This window comes from Triticum aestivum, chromosome 1B (assembly GCF_018294505.1).
Source record: "Triticum aestivum cultivar Chinese Spring chromosome 1B, IWGSC CS RefSeq v2.1, whole genome shotgun sequence".
NCBI classification, from domain to species: Eukaryota; Viridiplantae; Streptophyta; class Magnoliopsida; order Poales; family Poaceae; genus Triticum; species Triticum aestivum.
The window spans coordinates 267984558-267997879 of NC_057795.1; positions in this window are offsets into that span (position 1 = coordinate 267984558).

Sequence of the window (13322 nt, forward strand, 5' to 3'; positions counted from 1 at the left end):
ATGAGTCGGCTGCCAGCCGCAGTCTGACTCACCTCTCCATCGAGCGTGACGCAGACGGCCGCCCTCGAGCAGTGGAGCGGCGAGGCGACCCGCCTCCCCCTCTGCCTCGCGAAGAAAGGCACCCCACTCCACTGCCTTTCACGCACCTGACACTCGGCGACCGCCTTGGCCGCCGAGAAGGAGTCAGAGAGAACGACGCCCGCCATCGGATCGACCGTCTCAACCGATCCTTGGCGCTAGAAGAAGAAGACACGTTGGGCCCGCCCTGTTTCGGCCCGCGAATCCGAGATGAGCCCTTCCCTAAAGGGTTCACGCTCCCAAGAGATACACCCAAGTACACCGGCTCCATGAAGCCGGAGGACTGGCTGGTCGACTACTCCATGGTCGTCAGCATAGCAAACGGCAACAAGTGCGTTGCTGTGAAGTGTGTCCCACTCATGCTCCAGGGCACATCCCGGACGTGGCTTAACAACCTGAAGCCCCACAGCATCAACAGTTGGGTTGATTTCACTGAAGCCTTCATCCGCAACTTCACCAGCACGTACAAGCGGCCTCCCAAGCCCCGTCAGCTCTCCTTGTGGGTCCAAGGGCCCAGCGAATCGACTCGCGACTATCTCACGCGTTGGGCCGAGCTACGCAATTCCTGCGAGGGCATGCACGAGGTGCAGGCTTCACTGCCGGGTGCCGAGAGGGCACCCTCCTCAAGCACCGACTTCTCTGCGACGAGCCTGCGACTCTCGACGAACTGCTGGTCATCGCTGACAAGCACGCCACGGCTGATTCCTCCATGAAGGCGGAGATCCTAGTTGATGCATCCGGCATGGTAGCTCCTCGGGCTCCTCGGACCACGGCTGGTGACACCAGTCGGCGACAACAACCAAGCGACAACAAGCGCAAGGCCACGCAGCCGGCTTCCACCAGCTGGCAAGTGGCGACACGCGAAGACCATCAGCCGGAAGGGCAACCTCCGCCCAAGCGTCAGAAGGGCGGCAAGCCCAATTGGTTTCCCGCCTTCTCGTACGAGCAGACTCTTGATGCACCCTGCAAGTCCATAGTGGTGCGAAGCCGTCCAACCACACCACTTGGAAGTGCCATTGGCTCACCAGAATTGCCAAGGGAGATGGACTCCTACCTCCTCCGCATGCCGACCCGCTGCCTCCTCCGCCCCAGTAGCCGGTGGTCTGACCAGTCGGTGCCATAAAAGACGAGTATCCGGAGGAACACGGAGCCTATGTTGTGTTCACCAGTGTGGCCGATGACAGACGCAGCAGACGGCAACAGCAGCAAGAAGTACAAGCAGTGGCATCAGATACTCCAAAGTTTATGCATTGGTCTGAGAAGCCCATTAGTTGGAGCAGGGCCGACCACCCGGGGGTGATGCCCTCCCATGGCTCTTATGCCCTAGTCTTAGATGCCACCTTCGCAACAGAGAGGCGGGCAGCTCGTTTCTCCAGAGTCCTGATAGATGGTGGCAGTAGCATCAATATCCTATACCGTGACACAATGGAGAAATTGGGAATCAAGCAGAAGCAGCTTCACCCCAGTCGGACTGTATTCCATGGCATAGTCCCTGGCCTTTCCTGCTCGCCACTCAGCAAGACCCAGATTGATGTTCTCTTTGGAGACAAGAATCACTTCTGCCGAGAGCCAGTTTGGTTTGAAGTGGTGGACCTTGAAAGCCCCTACCATGCGCTACTCGGCCAGCCTACTCTGGCCAAGTTCATGGCGGTCCCCCACTATGCTTACCTCAAGATGAAGATGCTGACTACCAAGGGAATCCTGACCATAGTCGGAGACTACAAGAAGTCGTCTGCCTGCGCGGCAGACAGCAGCCGGCTAGCTGAGTCCCTTGTGATTACAGCTGAAAGGCGACTCCTTGACCGGGTTGTGGCGATGGCAGGCAAGAAGCCAGAAATGTCACCCATCCCCAAGGAGTCGGAAATTGAGGGCTCGTTCAAGCCGGCGAAGGAAACACCCTTGGATCCGGAGCACCCGGAGAGGCACGCTGTCATAGGTGCAAACCTTGACAGCAAATAGGAAAGCAAGCTCGTTGATTTCCTCCATGAGAATCGGGACATCTTTGCATGGTCTCCCAAAGACATGCCGGGTGTTCCGATGGATTTCGCCGAGCACAAGTTACATGTCCGACCTGACGCCAAGCCGGTCAGGTAGCCCTTGCGCCGCCTGTCAGAAGAAAAGAGAAGAGTTGTCGGAGAAGAGATAGCCCAGCTTCTAGCAACCGGATTTATCATGGAAGTATTTTTCCCAGAATGGTTGGCCAACCCGTTGTTGTGCTGAAGAAGAACAAGCAGTGGCGCATGTGTATTGATTATACCAACCTCAACGAAGCTTGCCCCAAAGATCCCTTTGCCTTGCCAATTTACCAAGTGATAGACTCCACAGCCAGATGCGAGCTGTTGAGTTTTCTGGATGCGTACTCAGGGTACCACCAGATCAAGCTGAACCCGGCCGACAGGCTGAAGACCGCCTTCATCACGCCATTCAGAGCCTTCTGCTACCTGACCATGACGTTCGGCTTGTGGAATGTCAGCGCCACGTTTCAGCGTTGCATGCAGAAGTGTCTCCTCAAGCAACTCGGCAAAAATGCCCACATTTATGTGGATGATGTGGTGGTGGAGACGGAGAAGCATGGCACGCTACTGGAACCTGCGCTGATTTCAGATCAAGTTCAACCCGGAGAAATGCGTCTTCGGAGTACCAGGCGACCAGCTTCTCGGCTTCCTGGTCTCAGAGCGCGGCATAGAGTGCAACCCTGTGAAGATCAAGGCCATTGAGAAGATGGAGGTGCCCACCTGACTGCTGGACGTGCAGAAGCTCACCGGCTGCCTGGCATCAATCAGCCGTTTCGTTAGTCAGGTGGGCGAGAAGGCTCTTCCCATGTACCAGCTCATGAAGAAGACCAATTTTTTCGAGTGGAACGACAAGGCAGACGAAGCTTTTCTCTAGATCAAGAAGATGTTGACCACCCTGCCTATCCTGGTGGCTCCGACTGATAAAGAGCCCATGCTCCTCTACATCGCCGCCCCCAGTCGGGTGGTCAGCACAGTCATAGTGGTGGAACGCAAGGAGGAAGGTAGAGCATTGCCGGTCCAGAGGCTGGTATATTACCTGAGCGAGGTGCTGTCCGCCTCCAAGCAAAACTACCCCCACTATCAGAAGATGTGCTATGGTGTGCACTTTGCCGCCAAGAAGCTGAAGCCTTACTTTCAAGAGAACCCAATTACTGTTGTCTGCACTGCTCCGCTTGCTGAGATCATTAGAAGACGAGATGCTTCAGGCCGAGTGGCCAAATGGGCCATAGATCTGGCCCCCTACACCATCTACTACCAGCCTCGCACCGCCATCAAGTCACAAGCGTTGGCCGACTTCCTCGTCGACTGGGCCGAGACCCAGTACCTGCCACCAGCGCCAGACTCCACCCATTGGCGGATGCACTTTGATGGTTCAAAGATGCGCACCGGTCTAGGAGCCGGCATCGTCCTCACCTCTCCCAAAGGCAACAAGCTCAGATATGTGCTGCAAATCCACTTTGCCGCCTCCAATAACATAGCTGAATACGAGGCACTCATACACGGGCTCCGGCTTGCCAAGGAACTCGGCATTCACCGGATCCTGTGTTATGGGGACTCCGACTTGGTGGTCCAGCAGTCGTCAGGCGACTGGGATGCCAAGGATGCAAATATGGCAAGCTACCGCTTCCTCGTGCAGCAACTCAGTGGATACTTTGATGGGTGCGAGTTCCTCCATGTGCCAAGAAATGACAACGAGCAAGCAGATGCCCTGGCATGGATCGGCTCCACTCGGCAAGCAATACCAGCCGGCGTCGCCCTTCAGCGCCTCCTCAACCCGTCTGCCAAGCTGCCACTAGAGTCTGACTCCATCTTCGTGTCGGTCCCTCCTAAAGCAGTCGGATCCGACTTGAGGGCCCCAGAAGCCGGCATGGGGATTTCGGCAGGCGGCCCGGGGACTGCAGCCGTCGCACCCCGCCCGGGGACTGCAGCAGTCGGCCCGGGGACTTCTCCAACTCAACAGGCGGTAGCCAACTCCAACCCGCCGCCTCCCGGCCCAACCGCCCTTGTACAAGTCGCAGTCGTGGCAGTCGAAGAAATAGCAGCACCTTCATGGGCTCAACCCATCCTCAACTTTCTAGAGAACAAAGAGCTGCCGACTAATGAGATCCTAGCCAGCAGCATACACCATAGTCAACAAAGAATGGGTACGGTGCAGTGTCACTTGTGTGTACCAGCGCTGCGTGGAGCCGGACCAGGGTCAAGCAATCCTCAAAGATATCCACCAAGGCGAATGTGGTCACCACGCGGCTTCAAGATCACTTGTTGCCAAAGCTTTCCGCCACGGTTTCTTCTAGCCGACTGCTCTAGAAGACGCCAAGGAGTTGGTCCAGAACTGTAAAGGGTGCCAGAAGTTCTGTTCCAAGCCACATTTGTCGGCTTCTGCACTCAAGACCATTCCCATTGCCTAGCCCTTTGCCATTTGGGGGCTGGACATGGTGGGGCCATTCAAGATGGCTCGTGGTGGCATGACTCATTTGCTTGTCGATGTGGACAAGTTCACCAAGTGGATAGAAGCAAAGCCAATCAAGAAGCTGAACGGGCCGACTGTCGTGACTTTCATCACCGACATCACCACTCAGTACGGCATACCACACAGCATCATCACCGACAATGTCACAAACTTTGCCAAAGGAGCCTTGGCTCGTTTCTGCGCGACGCAGGGCATCCGACTGGACTTAGCATCCGTTGCCCATCCGCAGTCAAACGGCCAAGTGGAGTGAGCAAACGGCCTCATTTTGTCCGGCATCAAGCCCCGACTGGTCGAGCCTCTAGAGCGTTCAGCCAGTTGCTGGCTCGATGAGCTGCCGACCGTCCTTTGGAGCCTGCGCACAACTCCAAACAAGTTGACCGGCTTCACGCCCTTCTTCCTTGTCTACGGCGCTGAAGCCGTCATCCCAACGGACATAGAATTCGACTCCCCACGAGTCACCATGTACACCGAGGCGGACGCCAAGGAGGCACGAGAAGACGACGTCGATCTGCTGGAAGAGGGCCGGCTGTTGGCACTCAGCCGGTCTACCATCTACCAGCAGAGTCTGTGCCGATACTACAACAGCAAAGTGAAACCGAGACCCTTCCAAGAGGGAGACCTTATGCTCCGGCTGATCTAGCGAACAGCCGGCCAGCACAAGCTCTCGGCACCTTGGGAAGGCCCTTTTATCGTCGGCAAAGTTCTAGGCAACGGTTCCTACTACCTAATCGATGCTCAGAAGCCCAGAGCACACAAAGGAGATGACTCAGGCAAGGATATGAAGGAACCATGGAACGCAAACCTCCTCCAAAGATTTAACAGTTAAAAGCAGTATGTATCACGCTACCTTTTGTATTAAATACGAAGACTCCGGGTACCCCGAGAAGAGCCCGGGGTCTACCCTCTTTTATCTATATGATAAGTGTTATGTCTATGAGTGTGTTGTTTTATTATTTCGCCTGGCACCGGGTTCGACCAGTCGGCCCGGAGGCTCGCCGCCTTTTGCTATATGACGTCTCCTGCAGTCGGACAAGTAGTGTGTCGGCATCAAAAAACTTCTCCTGTCAGAAGCCGCAGCTCGCAGAGCGACTGTACGGTGGGCAGGGGTTGCAAAACAATGCCCACATGAAAAATGGCTAAGGAAAAATGTGCATATAGCCGGGACCGGCATCCGGCCTTTTCGACCGGCCGCCGAGCAGCCGGCCGGTCGGCTTCTGCTTACCTTGTCGACACTCCAAATGGCTAAGTACTTTCCCTCCAACAAGCAACTAAGTACTCAACCCAGCCGCAGTACGTAGAGCGGCTGTTTGGCTGGCAAGAGGATAGCTAAGGGAGGGCGGCAAAGGAAAAAAGCAAGGAGCAGAAAGCAAGAAAAGTCAGAAGCCGGCAAACAAATCATAATTTGCGACAAAGGATATTTACATATCAAAAGGCCCATTGGCCAGCTTTTAACAGAGTTTGATATACACCCCGCGGGTGGAATTGTGCAAATTTAAGCAAAGTTTGTCAAGACTAATAAGCAGAAAAATAAAGACAACACCCTAAGGAGCAGTAGAGGGTTCCGGCTGGACGGTAGAGTCGGCGGTGCCGGATGGAGCAGCAGAGGGATCCGGCTGGATGGCGGAGTCGGTGGCACTAGTTGGAGCAGCAGACGGCTGGACGGTAGAGTCGACAACGCTAGTCGGTGGAACGGGCAGCTGGTCGGTCTCTGCCTGGTCGCCTCCAGTAGCAGCCGGCACACTTGAGCATGGATCGTTGCTTGAGGCACGGTCAGGTTGAGGTTGTCCATCCGCCCCGACCTCCGGCGCGTCCTCCTCGATTTCCTTGTCCTCTGCCTCCTCCCCTTCGTCGCTGGAATCGATCACCTCAACCAAGTCCTCGCTGTCCTCTGGGTTCAGCCCGAACCACTCCAGCGGCGCCTCGGCGCCCTCATCAACCACCTCCGGGACGAAGACGCTGGTGTCGATGTGGTCGGCGATCCCCGCCGCTCGCTTGACAAGGTCGCCCTCCACCGCCACCAGCTCCTCCTGCGCCTCCAGCCAAAACATGGTCAGCTGGGCTAGATCTAGCCTAGGGTGCCACGCCTTGATGAATTCCAGAGCTCGGCGCACTCCAGCCAGGGGCGAGGAGCCCTTCCAGGCTTCTAGGCGGCCGACCGCCACCTCCAGCCAGTCGGCAGGCCGACTGGGAGTGCATGGAGCCTTCATGCCTGGCCAGAGGGCAGAGATTGCCTGGGCCCCGACGCGCTGAAGACGACGCAGCAACTGATGGGCCGGCCGAAGGCGGGCCTGGATGCTCAGAAGCTGCTCGTTCAGGGTTCGGGGAGCGTCAGCGGCAATCTGCACGCCTTCTGCTCTCCGCTCCTGACAATGAGCCTCGATGGCTTGGTTCGTGGTGACATTGTGGCCTAAGAAGAAGTCTGTTTGGACGAAGGGCAAGGAAGCTAGAGGTTAGAAGCTAGCAGTCGGCCTGAATAGGGGACGGCGACTCAAAGAAAGAAAAAAGAAGAGGCCTACCATCGACCAAGTCCTCAATGCTGCTGAAGTAGGTAGTCAGCTGCGCCTCCTTGTTGGCCCAGGCGGAGGGCTCGATCTTGAACTCAGCGAGGAGGTCAGTCTCCTTCGTCCTCGCCTCCCTCTGAGCCGTCTTGAGATGCTCCGTCTGCTCCGCGAGCTGCGTGACCAGTCGGTCACGCTCTTCGGCCAGTTTGCTACACTCTGCCTCCTTACCGCGCAATGCGGTGTTGGCTTCGCCCAGCTGCTGCTGCAAGGCGGCGTTGGCTTCTGCAAAGAGAAAATAAGAAAGGATGTCAATCAATCAATAGAGAAGGGGCGCAGTTGCCGGGGAGATCCGGCCCGACTGCTCAGCAGTCGGCCTGAATCTCAAGGACTACAGCTCGCGGGTGCGCTATCGTGCCCCCGCAGAGAAAGAAGTTATCAACAGTCAACAAGAGAAATACAGTTACTGGGAAGATCCAGCCCGACTGCTCAGCAGTCGGCCCGAATCTTGGGGACTTCAGCCCGCGGGTGCGCCAGCGCGCCCCTGCGGAGAAATGAAGCCAAAACTTACTCCGGCTCTCGGACAAGTTGGCGGTCTGCTTCTCCAGCTCCCGGACTCCGAAGTTGAAGGTGGCCGCGTGAAGGTTGTGGTAATCCTGCGATAGGGATGTCAGAAGGAGTTAGCATTTGATGCTCGCAAGTTAAAGTTCCGGACCGCCTGCTCAGCAGCCAGCCCGAAACTTGGGGACTACACCCAGTGGGTGCGCTAGCGCTCCCCCACCAAGAAAAAAGAAGATGGAAAATAAAAGAAGAGAGAAGCTTACTCGGATGGCTTCTCGCGAGTTCAGAAAAGCCTCGTTGCACCGCTTGAGGGCGTCGGCTTCGGCCTGGAGCTTGGCCTGGACGTCGAGGGCCGCCTGTTTCAAGGCTCCCATCCCGACACCGCGCACCCAGCCAGTGGGCGCGGCGCTGGTCGCCTCGGTGTCCGGGACCGATGAGCTCGCGGCACCGGCCTCCACTGGTCGCGGCACCGAGAACGCCTTTGCAAGACGGCGGCGCGTGGGAGTGTGGGCCTCAGGAGTTGGGCCCGTCACCACCTTGTTCCCGGCTTGTGGCACCAACGGGGCGGCCGGCTGCCTGTCTTGCACTCCACTGGTCGGCGGTGGCGGAGGCACGATGATGTCTGGCATGGCAAGGTTGCCGCCCTCCCTCTCCATGACCGGCTGCTCGTCGCCGGCTCCCCCAGTCGTCGCCCCAAACTCTGGCGGAGGTGGTGCGGAATTCAGGGGAGTCACAAGCAGTGGCTCCTGGCGGCACGCGGCCTCCGCAAGCCGCTCCTTCGCTGCGGCATCAGCCTCCGCCTGCGCCAGCTTCCTCAGCGCAGACGCCTCCGCCTTGTCAGCCTCCGCCTTCTCAAGGCGGGCGGCTTCCTGCTCCTCGCGCACCTCCCGTGCGTTTCGCTCCTGCGCCTCCCGGAGGTCGGCGGCCGGATCCATTTGCCGGGTGGTGGTGGAGGTCTCCACCGACCTGATGAGCGAGGCGATGGCCGACTTGTTGAGGGTGAGCGGGGCCCTGGGATAAGAAAGCAAGACAAAGAAGATTTTTAGGCCAAATCGGCAAGAAAGTGGAACATAAGAGGAATGCTTACGCTGACACCATGGGTGGTGCCTTCAGCTGCCTCTTGAACTTGGCCAGCTTTGTCGCGGCCTCTTTCTGCCTGGTCGCCGTGGCCGGGTTTTTGGGCTTCTTCGGCGCGCTGCCGAACAGGGCGGCGCCCTATTTCCTCTTGTGCCTGCCGCCTCGAGCAGACGGCCCAGTGGAGGGGCCTGCGCCTATGTTAGGGGTGCTCCAGGCAGGGCGCGGCTCGTCTTCCTCGTCGTCGTCGCCAGGCCAGGTCTCCATGCCGCCCCCTTCTTCGGAGCCACCGCCTACGGCATCATCCTCCGAGGCGGCCGCCCCCAAGTCAGGGTCGTCCTCGTCGCTTACCTCCCGGTCTGGCTGGTAATCACCACCTGGCCCCAGGATGGCGGCCATCGCCGCAGACATGTAGATCTGCGCTCCAGAGAAGGAACCACTTCATACCAAGATCAAGACTAAAGCAAGGACTAAAAAGAAGAAGCTAAGAGACTTATGTAAGGCGGCGGGTTGTCATGAGAGTACGGCCGCTTCCTGAACCGCCGGGATCCCTCCGACACCTTGAGGTCGGAGATCTCGTTCACCATCCTCGCCACCTCGTCAGTCGGCATCTCCTTCGTGCACATCCGGCTTGGGTAGCGGTGCCCGCTCATCCGACAGATCAGATGAGGACGACCTTGGAGCGGTTGAACCCGACGCTCGATGGAGGCGATCAGCAGGTCGGATGCCACGAGACCCTCCGCCTCCATCGGCACCCGGAGCCGGCCGATGGCGGCAGCCGTGTCAGCCGACACGGGCTTCATCTTGTAGCCCCAGTTGGGTCGAAGCCCAACAGGGGGCCGGCCTCGTAGGCCGGCAGGTTAATGAAGTCGACTATCGGGTCGACGTTCTCCACGTAGAAGTAAGATTGCTGCCACAATTTCACCAACTGTGACAGCTTGATGACCAGGAAGGCGTTCTTCTTCAATGGCCGGCGCACGGCAACGAAGGCGCCGCACTCGGCCGCCGTCTCCTTGGCGGAGGTGCCCAACTTGGCATAGAAGAAGGCTCCCCACAGCTTGATGGTGGGGAGGAGGCCGAGGTAGCCCTCGCACGCCGTGACGAAGGCGGACAACAGCGTCACTGTGTTGGGTGTCAAGTGTTGCGGCTGGATGTGGTTGAAGTCCATGAAGGAGCGGAGAAACCTGCTCACCGGGAGGCCAAAGCCGCGGAGGAAATGCGAGCGGAAGACGACCCGCTCGTCCCCCTACGGAGCTTGCAAGATCTCCTCCCGTGGCGGCAACCGCACCTTTACGAAAGGCCGCATTGGGCATCTGACACGTGGCCCGGAGGAAAGTGAGGTGATCCTCGATCACCGTCGAGCCGTCCCAGTCTTCACCCTTCTCACGCACCAGGGCGTCCGAGCGGAGCTGCGTGGGAAGGAGGAGCTCAACGACGGCAAGCTGCGGCGGCGCTACGGCGGGCACTGAGCAGCAGCAGCAGAGAGAGAGGAGGAAGAAAGAGTAGGGAGGAGGGCGTGCATGCTCCGCCGCTCCCCTGCCTCCCCCTACTTATAGCCCTCGGGGTAAGAAGCCAAGGGGGCGGGACGTGGGATTAACTGCGCCCACGACCCCATGACCCCCCGATTACGGCGCAGAGTTACTGCGCAGTAACTCCCACGGGAATCGCAATCGCCCGCCTCGGTCGCAGCGGATCCGCCCGCATGCCGAGGCCCGGTAGTGGCAGGCCCGGCCCGCTATCACGTCTCATCGAGAGCATGGGGTGGCAGGCTGGCCAGGCGGATGTGCACCGCGTGGCGTACTCATGGCTAGCGGCAGGCCTGGGGAGGCTTAGCATGCACGCCATCTGTTTCCTGCCTTGGTTTTTGAATTTGGCGGATGAGCCCACCTTGTCAAATCGACTCCAGCAGTCGGCGCATCACAAGGCGGACCGAGCGTTCGTTCAGAGCGCAGCAAGAGGGAAAGCTGATGAGACTTCATGGCCCATCGAACACGACGCCTCACCAGCTTCGGGGACTACTGTCGGAGTAATGGGCCACGGGTAACCTCACCCGAGTCCCTGAGCCTTTCAAGACTTTGGGCCGGCTCTGCCCCACAAGACTTTAGAATAAAGCGCCGCCTTCCGGTGTCCGACTGGCTCAATGGCCGGCTGCCCGAAGGTGGCTGTGCGCCAGCAGACGGCACCAAGACAGGCCGACTCCTAGCAAACGGCCTCCAGAGAGGCCGGCTTCTAGCAGGCGGCCACCCAGTGTCCTCAGAGTCTGCGCCCCTCATCAAGAGGACAAGACTGGGTGAGGCTACAGTGTAGCCCCTCACCCTCGAATCCTGGGGCTTGGCATGGCTACAGTGCCCCATACAGGCGGAGATCTTCGCATGACACGGCACTCTTGCCACTCCCCCCTTGACGTCATTCCTAACAAGCGGAGCCCTGTTCCCACGACGGCCTGTCGGTACTGTCCGCAGGCGGCGGGCCCTACCAGGCAGTGAGAGCCTGGAAGATGGCGGAGACTGGACAAGCCGGACTTGAGGGAGGCCGGCTTCCAGCAGGCGGCCAGTTCCCCCCTCAAGGCCCGTGCACCATTAACCAGATAAGAAGTGGTGTGGCTACAGTGATCTCCCACCAGGCGGCGGAATTGTATCCACACTCCACTGACCAAGCCTGTGTCATTAGCATCACGGCTACAGTGATCAGCCACCAACCAGACCCGCCAGCGGCGGGGCGGCCTTTCGGCTCCGTACCAGACCAGTTGGCGGGGCCCACCAGTCAGCGTGCCCCAGCTGCCGGCGGAGAAGCCGGCGACCAGAGACACTGACAGCCGGGTCCAGCACCCGGCCAGATTACCATTGTACCCCTAGGGGGTAGGCCTATATAAACCCTCCAGGGCACCCATGCAAAGGGTTCCCAACCTGTTAGAACTAGCTTCCACCCTAGAGGAAGAAGAGAGATAGCCCTGCCTCCTTCTACCTCTAGCACATAGCTCGAGGAGTACCATTGTATTCACTAGTGCCTTAGTGATCATGCGGAGACCCCGTAGAGCAGGACTAGGGGTGTTATCTCCACTACAAAAAAATACACTTCTGTGATGATACGTGTTTGTCACAGTAGGTCGTGTTTTTTGTCATGCATGTACATCCATGACAAATTTATGACAGAATCAAGATAGTCATACCTGTACTGTCGTAGAAGTGTTCCATGACATTACCAAAATTATCATCATGGAAGTGTCCACTTCCATGAGGATAAATCGCGCATCACAGAAGTGCTTTCGTCAAGGGTGACCGACACGTGGCATCCACCATAACGGAATGTCGTTAAGCTATCGGGTCGGGTTTTGGATCCGATAACCCGTTAACAGCCCCGACCAATGGGGATTTTCCACGTGTAAAATCATCATTGGCTGGAGGAAACACGTGTCGGCTCACCGTTGGGACAGATGTCATCCGCTCATTGGACCGAAGGTGCCTATGATACGGCGACAGGTGGCACGGCCCAACAGAGGCCCATTCCTGTGAAAAGGCCGGCCCATTTGACTTGGGCAAAAGGTGGCGGGCCGGCCCACGGAAAGCCTGTTAACGGCCTATTCGCATATAGCCCAATTACAGCCCGCTAACCCAGGGCCCATTACGCCCTATCCGAATTAGGCCCAGTAGCGTCATCTGGGCCGTCCAATATGATTTAGCCCGATTTAACTTCCGACCCATGTGTGGCCCATGACTTCTTTCGGCCCATATGAGGACCTTTGTAACTCTTGGCCCATTAACGGCCCGTGGTGAAACTGGCCCGTAATGAATAGTGTATCACTTTATACCCATTAATGGACCGTTATTCCATTGGGTCGTTTCCAGCCCAAGTTATCTTTTGGCCTTCTCAGGGCCCATTGATTCTTTGGCTCATTTGCAGCATTCGATTACATACGGCCCGTTACTGTCATTTTCTACTTGTGGGCCAAATTCAGCCAGTCGTTATAGTCGGCCTGTTTGCGGACTGTTAATACGTTGGGCCGTTTTCATGTCAAAAAAAACCCGTTGGGCTGTATTCATAGAGTTATCAAATATGGCATATTAACGGCCCGTTATGGTCCATGAATAGTACGACCCATGATTGGTGAAATGATGATACGCCCCATAGAAGGCCCATGGATCCTATGGCCCATATGAGGCCCATGGATAGTACGGCCCGTAGAAGGCCCATGGACCCTACGGCCCGTAGAAGGCCCATTGATCCCTAAGGCCCGTATAGAAGGCCGATGGATCCTACGGCCCATATAGAAGGCCAATGGTCCTACGGCCGAACGAAGGCCCATGGATCATACGGCCTGCAGGAGGCCCATGGTTACAACAGTCCATGTGTTGCCATGATTATTTTGGCCTAGTTACCAAAAATAGGCTATTGCCACTAGAAAAACACAGAAAAAGAACTGGAGTGACTACAAGCAAACAACTAAACAAGACAATAAGTAAATAAATAAGCAAGCAATTAAGGCTAGCCTATTACCACTATTACACATATTACATCCACTGGGCATCAAAGTTCGCCACCAGTGCAAATATAGGGAACAAAGCAGCATATTACATACATTGGCCATCAAAATTGGCCACCAGTGCAAATAAACGCGACAGAAAAACA